The following is an 18,435-nucleotide window of genomic DNA, read 5'->3' as shown; positions in this document are numbered from 1 at the left end:
TAACAAAACGGAAGTTTAAAAGATTGTTTCTGAGAACAGAGTATAACATGCATAAAAGGGATTTGTATTAAAAAAAAACTTGGTACAAAATTCATCCTCTTTCACTCAGAGGGATTTACCAGAAAGAAATACAGTGCTATTCTATTCAATCATTTCCCATTACATTCAGTATGCTACGCTGCTGCGTATTACAAACATTCACTTGTGCTACTGCGCTTCTGCACACACTCACTCTCTCTCTCTGCGGACTTCTAAGCACTACTACATTTTTTTTACACAACTACATAAAAACTGATTACCTACAAAATTTGAGCGAATTAATGAATGAGGATGGAGACCCATGCTGTGAGCTGCTCGAGGCTGTCCTTCTTGTCCTCGACTGAGTTTCATATTTACTGTGGTGGCTGAGAAATTCAATGTGAAAGAGTTGGATTGCAACCTGTTTCCTTCTTCGGCCATACTAAGAATTGAATGCAGTCGCCTACTACTGTACTGCTTCACGTCCGCTCTTAACTAGCTCCGCGCCAATTCTCTGTTTCTCCTCATATTTGAAAATATATGAAAAGCACTGCAGAACACATAAAGTTTCCTTTTGATGGACTTCAAAAGTTAAACCATTATGCTTTGGAAACCCATCGGGTCTGGGCTTCATCGCATAGCGCTCATATAAAAGATTGTGTACCCATGGTTTCCCCGATTGCGATATGCCGATCGCACTATGGGCTGATACCTCCGATCATATATATATATATATATGCCTGAAATACATTAAAACATAAAAAAAAGAGCCGCTTACGGAACCGAAATAATATTAAACAAAATTTTGAATACCCATCGGGTCCGGGTTATCGGGTCGCAACATAACCCATGGTAAAGCCCGCCATATTGAAAATGCCGATAGTGATACGCCGATGCGATATCGGCGATCGCTCATCGCAACCTTTAAATGCATCTTTGTAAGTCCTCCACTGCGACTTCGCCGATGCGATATCAGCGATCGCTCATCGGCGATATTTCTTATCGCTGCCACTGCCTGCCTGCGATGCTCCAACCTGCCGATATGCCGTCTTGCCGATATGCCGACGCGATCTGGACTGTTGATCGGTTAGATTTGACGGTTGCGGTTAGTGCGGATCTTTAAGCCTGCGATTTGGTTTATCTCATAATATTGGAGTGTTTATGCCTCCCGATCCTTGGTAACTTTCTGGCGCTGTTTTGGTAGGAATGCAAGCACTCGGTCATTAGCTTAGTGCAGCTACATGCCTCAACTGTTGCACAATTGAAATTACAATTTCAACATCCATTTACATTAAGATGAAGTATCAATCCAAACTTTCGACATGTTTTATATTTATATCGGAAAATTTATCTTTAATTAAGTTTTATTTATAAGGAAAACAATTCATGCTCCTATAGTTACCATATGGGTCTTTTTTGAGCATGAAAAAAAGCTATATATTAATTATTATATATGGAGTACATGATATTCCAAAAAACATAAAGAGATGATGATTCTGTTGTTCTAATGTGAAAAGAAATAAGGTGTAATTTGCATATAGAAATGCTCAGAGCAAAGAGTTAACATTCTTGAAGGGAAAACCGATAATTACTACATGGAAATATATAATCGAATATAAAGAGATATCTGAAACAACATTTCTTCAAATAGCATCCTGGAAAAGAAGACAATCGATCCATTTTATAGGGAGAACAGTGTATTATACACACCACCATATTCTTCCTATTGCATAACAAAAATCAAACTTTGAACTTTGAACATTATCTCATATATATATATATATAACTTACACAAACCTAGATTAATCTTATCCAGAGATTTATCAAATGACGAGAGGAATCAAATCTTTTGAGGTGCATATATTTCCTCAAGTTTTGCACTGAAAAAAAGAGGTTTTCACCTCAAGAGATTTGATCCCTCTTAGAACTCGATAGATTTGGGGTTAAGATGGATCTAGGATAGTTTTTATACACACATACCATATCTAGGTTGCATCAATCTCTACATCTCTCTCTCTCCTTCTCTCACTCTCTCTTCCTTCCCACTCTACTCTCTCCCTCACTCCCTATCTCCACCATTCTCTTTTTATGCACTTCTTTTTCACTCCCTCTCTCTCCTCTTCCAACTCTGTCTCTCTCTCCCTTCCTCTCTCCATTTATTTCTTAAGTCCTCTTCTTTTTCCTTCCTCTCTCTCCCTTTCTCTTTGGCCTAGCTCTGTTTCTCCTGTCAATTTCTCTATCTCTCTATCTACCCTCCAACTATGTCACTATGTCCCTCCATATCTCCTTCTCTCTCTCCCACCTCTGTCTCCATGTCTCCCTCCCACTCTCTTTATTTCCCTTCTCTCTCTCTCTCTCTCTCTCTCTCTCTCTCTCTCTTCCATCATTTCCTCTATTTCTCTCTCTCCAGTTTTCCCTTATATGTTAATTTTTTTAGATTAGGGAGAAATTTCCTCTTTTCGACAATCTTCCTCATCAAGGAAGACCCCTACTATCCCTTGGAAGAATTTAATTTGTTTGAGGAAAAATATATTTTTATATGGAAAACCCCATGTGCACAAAAAGGTCACTTCGACCCAAAAGGAAATTGGACACCCTTGCATGGCTATAAATACAAGTCAAGTGACCCTCATTAAGAGATAATAAATCATTATTCTTTCTTTGGTTTGGCTTGCACAGGTTTGAGGTAATTCACGGAGATTGGTTTGTATAGGTCTGAAACTACAGGGTCTGAAGCTTGCGCATGTGATTAGAATTTTTAGTTCTCATCCGCAAGGATGCTACATCGTATTTTTGGTTGCAACTACAAGCACATAGGCTCAAGAGTGCAGTTGGAGGGTTTAAACCGCACGCACATCTCTCTCTTCATATGGTTGGAACTTAGGGTTTGATTTTGACAATTGACCGCAATTCACTGAAAATTCTAACAATTGATGATAATTTACCGTAAGCTTTTGAATCATGGTTTTGATTATTAGCATTATTGCGTTCATCTCTTGGATGTTGTTTAGTTGATTTTTCTTGATTGTTTTGTGGTTGAAGATCTGAATCATTATACTCTCTCTTTTCTGAAACATTCAATGACAATCTAATAAGAAGATAAATTTGAAACTATTTGCCCCCTTGTGGGGTTTTTCTTGAACTTCGACCAATCCTGTTGTTTCTATATGTGAATTATTTTCTTATATTGTTCCTTTATGTTTTGATGCATTGATGATGATATTGTTCTTTTTATATAATTACATATGTTTTTGAATAATGTTGTAAAATTGAATAATGTTATGATGTTGTGGGGTAAATTTAATATGTAAATGAAGAAATGAAATAATCTAAAGCAAATAAAAATATAGCCCAAAGAAAAATTAACATTGTTTTAGAGCTAGATTAAAAAAAAGTCATTGAGACCACTCTTGCTAAATCACCAGTGATGAGAGGAAGAGAAGATGGAGGAGACCTAAAAGAATACTAGGGTTTGAAGGAAACCATAGGCAATTTTGTTATTATGGTTTGATGGATATCATAAGGTTAGGGTTTGGAAGAAACCCTAGCATAAGATAAAGGCTTGAGGTTTGTTGTTTTGAAAACCCAACATGATCAATGAGAAGTTGTGCTAACACTTGTGACATATTTAAGTATAGCCCTAGATGGGATAACCTCAATTAGGCATGGTTGTTGATGAGGTTAATGGAATGATTGAAGGCATAATTGTTACATGGATAATAGACAATAATGACTCTTGAAGGTTGGTTCAAGAGGGATATGACCACTTCTCCTTAAAAGCTAAGTACCTTTTATATTTATGTTAATTCTTTGTCATAGTATTCTTTTTTATATTTATGGATTTGATTATTGCTTTGAATGAATATTTGAGTATCTAATGATTCTAATCTATAAATGAGATGTGATAAGAAAATCCTTCTCGAGGATCATCTAAAGTGCGGGAAAAGAAAGCTAGTACAAAAAGAGGAAATCTAGTACTAGAAAAGGAAATAAGAACCTGATGAAAAGTTGAAAAAGTGATCCTGCTATTAATAAAAAATAAGAGATACAAAGTGCATAGGTATATGAATACTACAAAGTATATATGGTGTATTGTTTCAATGTCATGATTTAGCTGCAATATTGGAAGACAAGTTCAGGTTTAGGGTATGGCAATAGCATCACCTTCATAAATGACTCATGGATGCATATGAAATGTAAGTATGATCTCTAGTACATGTGATATATTGGTACACTTGATATTTAGAAAGGATCTTATATTTTAGACATGATGGATTTCTTTATTTTATGAAGATTCCTGTATGCATCGATTTTAGTATATGATGACTTGATACTATTGTTAATGCTTGTGATAAGCATGGTAACCTTGACGATAAAAGTGTAACAATAAGATTGATATTGAAGACCTTCTTGTTAGGTTTTGATAAGCTTAGTAAATTTGACAATGTGGTAAATCTGGATGCACTGTCTTAATAGTTGGATAATGTGATAAATAAGTGATGTTGTGATTATGATCCTTGAAGTATACTCCTATTAGCTGTTCTAATTATTTTCCACTAACTTCTGATGAATGTTTCATGTCATCTTCATATATGATGATGAAGTAGCTAATGTTGATATGCTATGAATATGATGCATACATTTTTTAAAAACATGATATGGTTTCACTTCATGATTTGAAAATTTTATTGATATCAGATAACATTATGATAAACAAGTTGATGTCTTGAATGATGATGACTGAAGTGGCTTCTCATTAAGAGGGAGAAACTCTCCATGAGATCTGTACATCTATTATTAATTGCAGAAAATGAATAGAAGACGCTTGATTGTTGAAGGAATTAATTCTGGTCATTAATAACCATCTAATATTGTTAAAGAAGTTTTGACAAGTTATGATATGAGAAGAGAAGGTGTCTCCTAGTCTAGGCCTCAACTGTTGGGATAATGGAATAAGGGTGTAGTTATAATCCTCTCAACTGCATCGAATAACACATATGCATGTAGCTGAGCCTATAAAACTAAAATCCTATGAGACCAGGAGTGCACCAAGAGTATGAAAGACCTACATACGTGGAGTAAATAATGAAAATTTTCATGAGCAGGGAAGTTTTAGGATCTATATAAAGTTTTAATTATAATATAAAATGTGAATTTCTTGGCTATATTATGTTTGTAGGAGATTGAAATATGCATATTAGTATGTTGTTTTCCTTGACCTAGTCATTTGAGCTAGTATATGACAATATTTGATAACAGTTGCAAGGGTTTGAAAAGATTTGGCTTATTGGCTTGACTCAAAATAGATGATGAGAAATATTGGCTTAGATAATTGATGATGCCTTAGAATTTTGATGTAATGCTTCATAGTTTATAAATATGTTTTGACTTATGGAATGCTTGAATCCATAGTGATAACAAATCAGGTTTTTTATTAGATTTTCTACTTGATAGTGGAAATTTTCCTTGATATGATGATGGTATGACTTATTTGACTTTGTGGGATAAGTGATCGCCCACATTCATAAATGATTCTGGACTAGAACCTTTGCCCTTTAGCACATTAATTGAAGTATAAACAATTTTAATTCAGTATGTAGTTATCTCACAATGAATGGATGAAACTTATATGACTTATCCCCGGTGTATGCATTTTCATCTAGTGACAAAAATGATTTATATTATGATCATGAGGATGGCTTGATCAAGTTTGGCATGATATTTCTTGGTAAATAACAATTGCTGACATGGAAATAGATAAGGTTGTAACTTGGTATTTGGATGCCAGCTCTACCTGACATTTGGTTTGAACAGTTTGTCACAGTGATATTGGCATAAACTTTTATGAATAGTTTTGATTTAGAATCAAGATTTGATAAGATGACTTAGTTGATTCCATTGCACAATATTGATTTGTGTGAGGTTAAGTATATTGGTTTTATCAATATAATGTTTGCAAATAACATTGTATGGTTTGAAGCCAACTTTTTGAGCCTGGTATGTCTGCATTAATAATTACCTGGTGAAGCCAAGAAGATATGTCGATCCAAACATCTACTTCAAAGTGATCTAAGTTATGACATTGATTTTGGTTTAATATGTTGATGGTATATTCTTGACAGGGAATGAGACTCTGATGATCAATGTAAGAGGGAGTTGGCCTCTAAAGTTTGAAAAAATGAATCTTGGCATGATGAATTAATTTTTGAATTTTGGAAAATAAAATATATATGATAAAGCTATTGAAGATTCTTTGGAATAAGGAAATGAAAATACTTGGAAACTCTAATTGAATTTCAAGAAGTTATGCAAAATATATTGCTAAACCTAACTTGGAAAGGGACAATTGATTAAAGCCTTGATGTTCCTTGTGAACACCCATATAGAGATATATTTTGCAGAGAAGAACCTGAGTCAATTGATGATTATGTCACTTCATACACATTCGGTTGCCAAAAAGCACATTTTCAGATATTCACATGGGATGATCAATCTTGGTTTAACATATGCTTCTAGGGATGTATGACTGCACATATACACTAATGATGACTGAGATGGAGAGCATTATTGACAGAAAGATAACATTTCGGTGTTGCTTCATCTTGGGACTATCATGCCATTTTTATGAGAAGGAAATAGGTGTCCTTAGCCTTAAGCGTGGTTGAGGTTGAATACATTGTTGCTAACATGGATAGTTGTCCTACAGTTTGCTTAAGGAATCTCTTTGGAGAGTTATTTAAGAAGGTTTTGGATATGAAAATGATACCTTACGATAATAAAAAGTGGGATTTGATTGGTAGAAAATCTTGTATATTGCTAGGATTAAGATATCTCCTTGTGTTGAGGCAATGCTACTATATGAGATAATATTAGGCTTGTGGTTGTTGCCTCTGTCAAAGGGAGGATGAATACGGTATCCTTTTGTGGCATGCATTTATTCTAACATAATATTTGATTTGATGAACTGCATGAACAAGAAATCAGAGGACTACTACTCTTGGTAATATATGAGGCAGTGTGATTGAAATATTCATTGAGATGTTTAAATCAGTAATAGATATGATCATGTTGATATGTTTCTCATATATAGAGAGAAGGGTTGATTTAGGAGACTAAGCCAAATATTCCCCCCCTGTATGAGCTCACAGGGTGTGGAATTGAGATGGAGGGCTCCTTAGGTTAAGGGATCTCTAGACAATAGGATATTATCCCTATATGTTACCTATAGGGTGGAATATGTTTATCCCCTATCTTCGTCTAGCACAATATATCCTAGTTTACATCATACCCACAAGTTGGGCTTGTTGGAATTTTCACTCCCTGCTTAGCTAATGGGTTGAGAGGGCTTGGAGGTGTGTGATCCTTACCTTTGGTAAGTCAGGTATTTCTCCCAACCTTATTATGCAAGGTGTTCTACCACATGACTCTTGGTGGGCATTGTTGTGAATATCAACAAAGGGTGGAAGATGTATGCTCCCCTATGAGATGACTTGGGGTGAGAGTGTCCCATAGGACCTTCCCCACTATCATAGACATGAGGTGAGATTGTCCCATAGGACATTTATTGGATTTCAGGTTGAGATGTGTTTTCTGATGTAGTTCCAGGCTGACCATGATTGCCTGATGATAATCTCTTTGATGTTTCACAGGTAGTAGCATTGAGCTCCCCATTGACAGTGATTACAGGTGGTAGAAGTGGCTCCCTAATGTTATTTTTTGTATAATTAGAGGTGTTATAGTCTCGAAACTTTCTAGAGAGGCAAAATTAAAATATTTCTCTATAACCCAAAAATCATTTCTGGAAATTCCACCTACAAATCTCTCAATTCGATTATTAACCTATTTTTTAATGTTTCCTAAGTCTAAACTTAGGAAGACAGGTTAATTAATTAAAATTGATTGAGATATGGTGTGAATTATCTAGAAAATAATATAGATCAACTAGGAATTGATATTGGCCCTTGATTGAGTTTTAATCTTGGTCATTGGTACTACAATAGAGGATTATAAGAAGAAGTGGATGGGTAGATGGAGAACACACTTGAGACACTTGTGGAGTTCAATTTCCTTAGGAAGTTCAATTATAGAGAGTAGAAGTAGTTGTCAGAAAACCATAGAAGGAAGGAGAGATAGTGAGGGGTAGAGACAGTGAGACCATAGGAAGTTTTCCAGATTCGGTATAGTGCATTGCAGAGAAAGGTCGATATTTTTGTAGGAGGATGCATAGAGGCAGCGCAGTCTGCTCAAAGGGAAGTTTTATTTTTACTAAGGAGAAGATGTGTTCAGTTCCATAGGTTGAGAAAAGATTCTAGAGTGACAAAGAAGAATTCTCCCTGTCAGTAGCAGGAGGGACGACTTGATTAACAGACAATTCTGGAAACATTTGTGGTCGGTAGCTTCAGGTTGACATAGAGCATCCATAGGCTAGTTGGACGACTTTATTTTTGGTAGTGGTCAAGGTCCAATATTGCTTGGAGGGAGGGTAATTTCCCTCCATATATTTTTTCCAGTGTCTTCTCTACAAGATTTCTAGTTTTTGACATCCAGATAGTGCTCAAAATTTCTTACTGCTGCATAATAATAAAACCCTCAGCTGCTACACAGGCTTTTCCAAGTTGGTTTTTCTGGAGACATCTCTCCAAAAATAACTGTGTTAATTTTTTTTGTGTGTTCTATTATTTTATCAATTTCTAGTGCTATTTTCTTTCGTAACTTATTTGCGAAATTTGTAGTGTGAATTATTTGGTATTTTCCATAGTAGATAAAATGTTAAATTTACAATTAGAAAAATGATTTCTAGTCACTGCAATAAGATTTTAGTACTGAAATTTTCACATGGTATTAGAGAGTGAGTGATTATCGAGGAAGCTTGGAAGCAGAGAAGGGAATTTCACTATTCATATGGAGAAGAAGGCTGAAATTTTCTGGTGTTGCGTGGTGCCTAACTAGGCAGTGTGAATTGCTGGGAAAATTCGATTTTTAGTTGTACGTGGAAGAAAAAACGTTTTTCCCAAAATAGTGATTCTAACAGTTAGAGGTAGTAGCAATAACTCATATTTTTGCTGACCAGATTCTGTGGTTGGATGTAGAGGGTTTTGCAATAGTTTTCAGTAAAAGAACCAATGTCGGGTGGAAGAGAAAAGCACACAGACAAGGAAAAAATCTTGAGTTTTAAATATCTAACTTTTCAAGTTACAAATTGTAAGTAGTTGTGAGCATATATTTTCACTCTAGAAGAAGTGTGAATAGAAGATCTAGTAGTTAAGAAGAGGGAAAGAGGGATTTTTTATAGTTTGAGAGATGGCCATAACTGAGCCTCTTGATCAGGATATGTTGGAAGGAACCTCCAACTATGTCATCTAGAAGGTTAGGATGTTCTTCCTTCTAGATGAATATGACATGAAAGCCTACGTGGATAATGTTGTGGCAATAACCTAGGATACAGATCAACGGAAGGAGTACAAAAAAGAAATGGCGAAGACATAGCGGCTGATCTTGGATGGAGTTTGAGATAATAGTGTCTCACATGTAGCTAGCAAAGGGACTACAAAGAAATGTGGGATGCTCTCTCCATGCTATATCAGAGTTCTTCCGAGCATCAAAAGATTTCTTTCCAGGAGAAGTTGAGAAGCATAAGGATGTAGAAGGGCGAGAGCATAGATGGCCCCCTCCCTAGGATTCAAAAGATTCGTGATCAACTAACATCCATTGGGGAGGCAACCTAACCCAAAAATCTTGAAAAACTAGCACTAAATAGTTTCTAAGAGGATTGGAAAGTGTTTTTCCAAAGTATCTTGGGAAGAGACACATTACCAAGATGGGACAAGATGTGGGCCGATCTACAATAGGAGGAGTTTAGATGTTCTTTGTTGAAGAGTACCATCAGTGGAAGCAATAACAAGGGCATGAAGAGTGAGAAGGAAGAAGAAGATGTGGACCTATCATCTAAAGGTCCTAGTCAGGGGAAGGGGGAGAAGAAGAAGAAGAACAAGGACATGTGAACGATAAAGTGATTCAGATGTGGTGAATTCAGTCACTAAATTATGTAGTGGCCTCTTAGGAAGAGGTACAATTAGGAGAAGCAGGACCAAGAGGTAGCGTTAGCTGAGATAGACAAGCTTTCCTCTAGGTTGGAGGAGGACTTCGCTATGATGACAACCATAACTCTAAGAGTGAGTTGAGGTGACTTGGAGTTGTAGTCCTAGAGATTGTAGACATAGGCAACGTCCATTGAGGTGTCTCCCTCATGGACCATTACCTTGATACAAGGGACCACAATATTCAATACCAAGATGGATTAGTGCCAGTTCATGCAGTCATATTCCACGATGACAATTGCAGACTAGTAGGAGTCAGGTGATGAGGAGCATAATGCAATGCAAAGTGACACAATGTAGAGTAAGGAGTAGCATAGATTCTTTAGTAGACAATGCAGATGCTAGTAGCAGTTAGGAATCAAGAGACGAATGCATGAGACATAGATGATTGAGTATTTTGGATGCTTCTCAGTTGTAGTTGTTGCAGCAACAAAAAATGAGAGGGAGTTGTAGTACAAATGTAGAGTTGGAAGACGTGTCAGCAGCAACATAGATGCAACATCATAGTTGTGCAGTGGTTGGTGGGAAGCGGAAGGCATTCATAGCGGCCAAACATCCATAGCTTGGAAGAGGGTGATATAGAGACAGGGTGTTCAAGCACTATCACACTATAATACTATCTTCACTAAGAGGGAGTGTTAGTTTTTGTAGCACTAAATGTGTTTTAGTATTGAACCTTTGCGGAGATGCTAGAATATAGGAGTTCTCCATAACCCATAAATCATTTTTGGAAATTCCTCCTAGAAGTGTCCCAATTATATTATTAACCTATTTTGTAATGTTTCCTAATTTTAAATTTTGGAAAGATGGTTAATGAATCAAAATTAATCGAGATAAGGTGTGAATTATCTTGAAACTCACACGAATCGACTATGAATTAATCTTGTCCCTTGATTAAGTTTTAATATTTCTCATTGGTTCTCCAACATAGGATTATAAGAATAAGCTAGTGGGTATATGGAGAACACACTTGAGACATTGTGGAGTTTAATTTCACTAGGAAGTTCGATTGCCAGAGAGTAGAAGCAATTTTCGAAAATCCATAGAAGGAAGTAGAGGCAATGAGGGGCAAAGAAAGAGAGGCCAGAGGAAGTTTTCTAGATACAATGTAGTACATTGTAGAGAAATTGAAATTTCTCTAGGAGGCTATGCAGAGGAAACACAAACCCTCAAAGAGAAATTGGATTTTTTCTAAGGGGAGGATGTCCTTAGTTCGAGATGTCAAGAAGTGATTCCATAGTGCTAGAGAAGAATTCTTCCCTATCAGTAGTAGGAAATATGGATTGATTAACATACGATTCACACAAAATGTGTGGTAGGTAGCTTCAAGTTGACGCATATCGTGCGCGGGCCTTGTTGGAGGACCTGCTTTTTAATAGTAGTCAAGTGTTGAGATTACTTGGAGAGAGGGTAATTTCCCTCAAGATACCTTTTCTAGTATTTTCTATAAAAGATTGCTAGTTTTTGGCATCTAGATTGTACTCTTAATTTCTCACTGCTGCATAATAATAAAAAATCTCAACTATTGTGCCAATTTTTCGAAGTTGGGTTTTTTGGGGACATTTGTCCAAAAATAGATGCGTTACTTTTTATGTGTGTGCTCTAGTATTTTCTCAGTTTCCAATGCTATTTTCTTCTGCAGTTTATTTGTGAAGGTTGTAGTGAGAATTATTTAGTATTTGTCATAGCAAATAAATTGTTAAACTTACAATTAGAAAACTAATTTGCAGTTGCTGCAATAGGATTTTAGTAGTGTAATTTTCACAACCGATGAATAGAGGGTGGTAGCTTGGACTCCCCTCCAATGTCAAATTCTTCTTCTTTTAGGTTCAATAATGTTCAACATATGAGCACAGTAGCATAAGCAGAAATGGGCAAATGATCATAGATGAGCACAAATGAGCACACAAGCAGAGATGAGCCGAGATATGCAATGACGACATTTGACAATGATGAAATATTTCTTATAGGACATACGTTGCAATCAATAATTTCTCCCTAACCAAGAGGGAGCATTAATTTTGGCAGCTTAGCGATAAATTCCCTTCTTTTACCAATATTCCTCATCGAAGAAGACCTCTACTAGCCCTTGGAAGAATTTAATTTGGTTGAGGAAAAATATATTTTAATGTGGAAACCCCCATGTGCACAAAAAGGTCAGGTCGACCCAAATAGAATTTGGACACCCTTGGATGGCTATAAATACAAGTCAAGTGACCCTCGTTTGGAGATTATCAATCATTCTTCTTTCTTTGGATTGGCTCTCATAGGTTTGAGGTAGTTCACAAAGATTTGTTTATACAGGTTCGAAATGGCAGAGCTCAAAGCTCACATGTGTGATTAGGGTTTTGGTTCTCAGTAGTAGGGATGCTACAATGTATTTTTTATTACAACCACAGACACGAAGGTTAATGAGTGTGATTGGAGGATTTCAACCACATGCACATATATTTATTTTTCCCGTCGGAACTTCAAGTTTGATTTTGATAGTTGACCACAGTTGATTGCAAATTTTGACACTTGATGAGAGTTGACCATAGACTTCTGAATCAAGATTTTGATTACTAACATAGTTAGTTATTATTATATTTAATAATGATATAAAATAAAGTTATAATTTAATTAATCCTTATCATTTTTCATTAAAATATTGGTTATATGGAATGCCCAATAAAGTAGTGTATTTATGTTTCTCATGAGTACGTATCTATTTTATAAATCAAATCATTTTTATGGGTTATCTAAAGAATATTAAACCCATGATTCTTTTAAGTTATACAATTGTTTCTATTTATTTTGAGATTTGATTTTTATTTTTTAAAATGTAATTGATTTTGATATATAGAAATGTTTTCGTTGAGAACTAGATAATTGTTTTCTTTCTATTTTGAGATTTCATTTTCAATCTTTGAAATGTAATAGACTTGATATATTTCAAAATACTTTTTAGGAGCCTAAATGGGTGGCTGTGTTAGCTTTGACATTTTGAATTGGTTAGAATAGTTAATGTTTTTCGCTTGTTTACGTGGATATCAATTAAAACAATTGAATCATTTGCTTTTTTTGAATTGGACCGTTAGCTGTTTGCTTTTTCAAACCAAATTGCTAATATATTTTTTTTAAGATTCTTAAGAGATGATTCGAATTAGAATGTCTGTTTTTTGCTTTTTTGAACACGTTTTTTGAAAATTGTAACGGTATTCTTGGCCATCTTTCCCTATATAAGGTCATGTGATAGGCTTATGCGTTCACCTTTAAGGATTCCAATTTCCAACGACTCTCCTTGACGACTGTAAATCACCATCACTTTCCGACATAGTTATTTTATGAGGATGATGAGTCTAGTCATATATTTGATAAGGAGCAACCTGATGTTAATGTCAATGGCCATGCTATTGTTGATGCAGATGTTGCTCTCTCTCTCTATACTTACTGGGGTATCAGAGCAGAGGAATGAAACCCCTTTCATGCTAAAGTCATTGGTGACGGTGATGTCGATGGAGTAGCATAGCAGAGGCAGAAAGCCTTTTCATCTTTTTTTTTTGAACTCAAACATTGTTGAGGCAAACCTCTTCTTGAATCCTTTTTAAGGTTTGTTTTACCTATCGGAGGGTTCCCCGTTAAGGATTGCCAGCGATCTTGGATACCACTTACAGTGAGGAGTGCAGGTGGGGATGTCAAGCTATAAACAAACCAGCAAATAGGGTAATTCGATTTTATTTTGAAAAAAAATTCCATGCCTCATCAATTTATGTGATAAATTCAACAGATAGAATAGATCCATCTAAATTTAAGGCACAAAAAATTATAAAACCATTTTCTGTTAATTTGTTTCTTTTAATTCCCTTAGGTTGTAAAATTGTATTTAAATACCCAAAAACTAGTGCTCTGTTTCTTGGACTTCATTAATCTTATCCCAAATATTAGTGTGTTGTTTCTTCCACTTAGGTATCGTGCGTTATATGTTGATATAATCATATCCGAGAAAAAATTAGTGAAATAACCAATGGTAAATTAGTTAGACTAATTAATTTAATATTAGTAAAACTAATTAAATTTATTATATTTAAATTTAATATTACAAAAACCTTTCCACATTTATTAAAAAAAATTCATTAATCTTATCCCAAATATTAGTGTGTTGTTTCTTCCACTTAGGTATCGTGCGTTATATGTTGATATAATCATATCCGAGAAAAAATTAGTGAAATAACCAATGGTAAATTAGTTAGACTAATTAATTTAATATTAGTAAAACTAATTAAATTTATTATATTTAAATTTAATATTACAAAAGCCTTTCCACATTTATTAAAAAAATTATCACAAGAGATTTGCAGAAATCACCAGAAATAACTGAGAAAATGAATAAATCAACTAGTTTAAATAGGATGTTTCTTTTATTAATTTTATGGTAAATAATTAAGTTAAAAATTGTAAAATACTATGGTCAATTTTAATTAAAAAAATAGAATAAAATTATTTAATTGTATAATATACGAAAAGTTCTATAAAATATTTAAAAATTTATATAAAACATTTAGATATTTAATATTTAAATATTTCTAAATATTATAATATTAGTAAAATTAGATAAAAGTGTTATATTTAAATTTAATATTACGAAACCCTTTACAGATATATTAAAGAAAAATATCAAACCAAATTATTACTGTATATCAGATTGTTTCACCGAATATTCCTTAATGTTATATATGTTTTTCAAATATTTTACAGAGAAGGAGAGAGGTCTTAGTACCACCTTAGTAGAGACACACGCAACCAAGAGGATCCATCTAACATTCAGCAAGATAGTACACAAAGATGCAACGGTCATTACAAGCAATCAACAAGAAAGATTTGTCTAGTATCGAGCGGAATAGTCCACAAGAATGTGACAACAATAGCAACCATTACAACACATTCTCAATATGATAAGTACTAAAATAACTGAAATATTTCAACTAATTTAGCATAGTTTCGAATAAAGATGAAATATAAACATTCACAGAACAATCTTACAAATATTCATAATCCATGCATGAAGAACATGTTGGCCATTAGGCTTCATATATTAGGTAAAAGTTCCTGAACACATGTATACAATGGACAACACTAGCTCCAATAACAGAGCATTGGAGCCACTCCTTTCTCCCCAAAAGAACTAGTTCGTCTCTCTAAGGCCTTGTAGGAGGAGCCAAGGTGGAAAGTCCTTTGCTCATACAGTGAGGGTGTATATATAGCCAATATGTGATGCTTCACCTTCCTTGTGACTCTTTGACTACCGCATGCCTATTTGAGTTTCTATGACTTTTCGACTTTACATGCCTCTTCATATTTTGATTGTGTCCTTTGGACTTCCACTTTATAATACATTTTGAATAAATAATTACATAATCCACAAGAATGATGTGACATATGATGACTCATCATAGAACATGACATGACATCAATGACATGGACTGCATGATGATGTGGTGGTGGCAAGCTATCCTTCTTGCTGCTTCTTCCTTTCTGTCTTCAATAATAGATGTGCAATGCTTCATCTTCATGAGAGATATGATTTATTCTTCATATCCACCATCCAAAGGGTTGTGAACCATATGGAGTCTTCATGTAGTCCTGATATTTGATCTTTTGTTGTAATCTATTCTTCCTTCATCTTCTTCCCTCATGATCATATTATTTCTTCAGCTCCATATTTGTTTTCTATCATGTCCTCCTTTCCCATCTCTTTCTTCATCATCTTGCCATAACATGATATATTTCTTGCATCTACAATCCACTCATGAAAAGACAACATCAATCTCATAAATCCCTAGTCTAAAATCTTCCATGATGATCCACTAGCTGAGACATAAACTGGTGGCAGGTTGAGGTAGAGGCTTAGTGACTGTGAAATTAAGCAACTCAGGAAGTCAAGGGTCAAGCTTGAGCCTTTATACTATGTAATACATAGTTCATGCTTGAACTGAGAAAAAGGTTTGCGCAATTTTAGGAGTAAGTGAGCTAGGCTGAGGGTTTTTGTACTGTTTCAGCTAACTTTGTAGTTATCGATAGTAGAGAAGGCTAGGTAACTATGCAACTGTGTAGCTTAGGAGGTCAAGGACTGGGCTTGAAGTTTGAGACTACATAATGTGGAATTTAGGCATGACAGGAGGGCATGAATGCGTCGATTTTGAGGACAAGGCACAAGCTTGAACACTGAAATTGAAAATGCACAGTACTTGAATGATAGGAGGATAGGTGATTACACCATTGTGTATTTTTTGAGTGCAAGACTAATGCTTGAGGATTGAGACTGCAAAATTTGCAATGTTGGCTTAGCTCGAGAGAAAGATTGCATAGTTTTAGGACTTAGGGGCTAGGCTTGAGCACTGAGTTTGTGAAATGCGTAGTTGTGGGAGGAAGAGACTGTGCATTGTGAAATTTCAAGAGACAAAGTTACTGCTTTAGGACCAAGATTGCATAATTTCCAATTCGGGAGGGTTGGATGAAGCTAAGTGGCCCAGTCAGGATTTTTTCCATTTTTGACTAAGTGTTCGATCAGTGGGAGGAAGTTGAATAGAATAAATACTTGAACATGATCATATATTTATTTCACTTGAATAAACAACATGGAACACTCAAAACACATGAAAAACATAATTTCCTCAATTAAACAACATTATGACAACCCATTCCATGTGCGGCCCAAAAGATATAATTTGCAACAACAATGACGACACTTGTGCGACAATGTGTAAAAATTTGGAAATGAGTGTGGAACATGTATACATGATAATAAAAAATCATTATCACAAATATTTCACCTTGAAATAAAAAAGAATCCACTTTACATGATAAGTGACAATTCCCATACCAAATGACGACACTTCCAATATAAAAATAAAAGTGCTAATGACACTTGAGATATGTGAACAATGGTGAAAACAAAACATGTTAGGGTGAACATAATATGGAAATGAAAGTAATTAAACAAAAAGAAAGTGAAATCTACAATTGAAATCTTGAAAACAACACACGCAAAAATAAAGGTGCGTGAAGCGACAATTTTCAAAACTCACTGAAATAGTAGTACAAACATAGCTAGAAGTGAGAAACTGTCGATGTTAGTGTGAACTGACTATCGACATGGAATGGAGATCGCACAGGTCACAATCTTGATGGATCATGATATTTTTTTTAAAGCTTGTGTAGAAGAATGAACTCATGCAATTGTTACGAACTGAGCATGTGTATGCAAGTCACTTCGACACTTCCAGTTGAAAAGGAAGCTCAAGACTTAATAGAGTTAAAAGTGGCTTCGACGCTTCCAATCCAAAAGGGAGCTTAATACTTAATAAAGTTAGAAGTGGCTTCGACAATTCCAAACCAAAATGGATCTCAAGACTTAACAGAGTTAGAAATGGCTACAGAACTAGTAACCGCAAGATCCACAGTAGGCTCAAAAATTCAAGTGTAGGCATACTTTTGGAGGATATTTTTCATAGCAACAAAAAATTCTTCATTTGGAATCCCCATGCACTTCTAAACTCTAGTTTTCCTACTAATATTTCACTAAAATGTTTTTAGTCATTATCTTAGTTTACTTTGTTTTAAGTATCTAGCAATACTACCCCATAATCTCCATTAATGTAATCACTTTTTAATCCTTTGCAATATATCCAACATTAATCACCATCATGGATAATTGTTTTGTTGACGTAGAACATTTGGAAATAGAGATACTCTAGCTATAATATTTTTAACTCTTCTAAGTATTTATACCATAATAATCAAAACCTTGCAAATTTGTTCCTCTACTTTCAATTTAGAATAATGGATGGAAGATGTTGGAAACCTCAATTTGGATAGGTGATATATGTCATAAACACATTGAATGGGAATGCATCTTCTCCTTATTTCCATATCTATGTCATTAACACCTTCATGCTCATTGCATATAATCAAACATGTTGCAAGGCATGGTAAAATGTAAAATTTTTAGAATATGCACGTTTTCGTAGGATTTGACCCATATTCATTGAAAAAGTGAATTCAACATCCTCAAAATCCCCTACTACTCTTATATTATACAATCTCAGGAACTGAGATTGTTGGAACATAACATTGTGTGTTTTCATGACATATATGGAGCTTCTAGATATAGCTAGTTAAGTGTCTAATAAGCAGAGTAATTAATTGAGTGGTCAAGAGGTTGGTCAAGTAACAAATTGACATCATGTTATTTATTTGTTTTATATAAAAAAAATTGTCCTAAGGTAGTGTTAATATCCTTGTTAAATATACTAAGATGGGGGGGTCAATCAGTATTTTG

The sequence above is a fragment of the Pinus tabuliformis genome, chromosome X, assembly GCF_031772625.1.
Source record: "Pinus tabuliformis cultivar Carrire ecotype Pingquan chromosome X, CPIR1, whole genome shotgun sequence".
Lineage (NCBI taxonomy): Eukaryota > Viridiplantae > Streptophyta > Pinopsida > Pinales > Pinaceae > Pinus > Pinus tabuliformis.
This window is presented reverse-complemented; position numbering follows the sequence as displayed.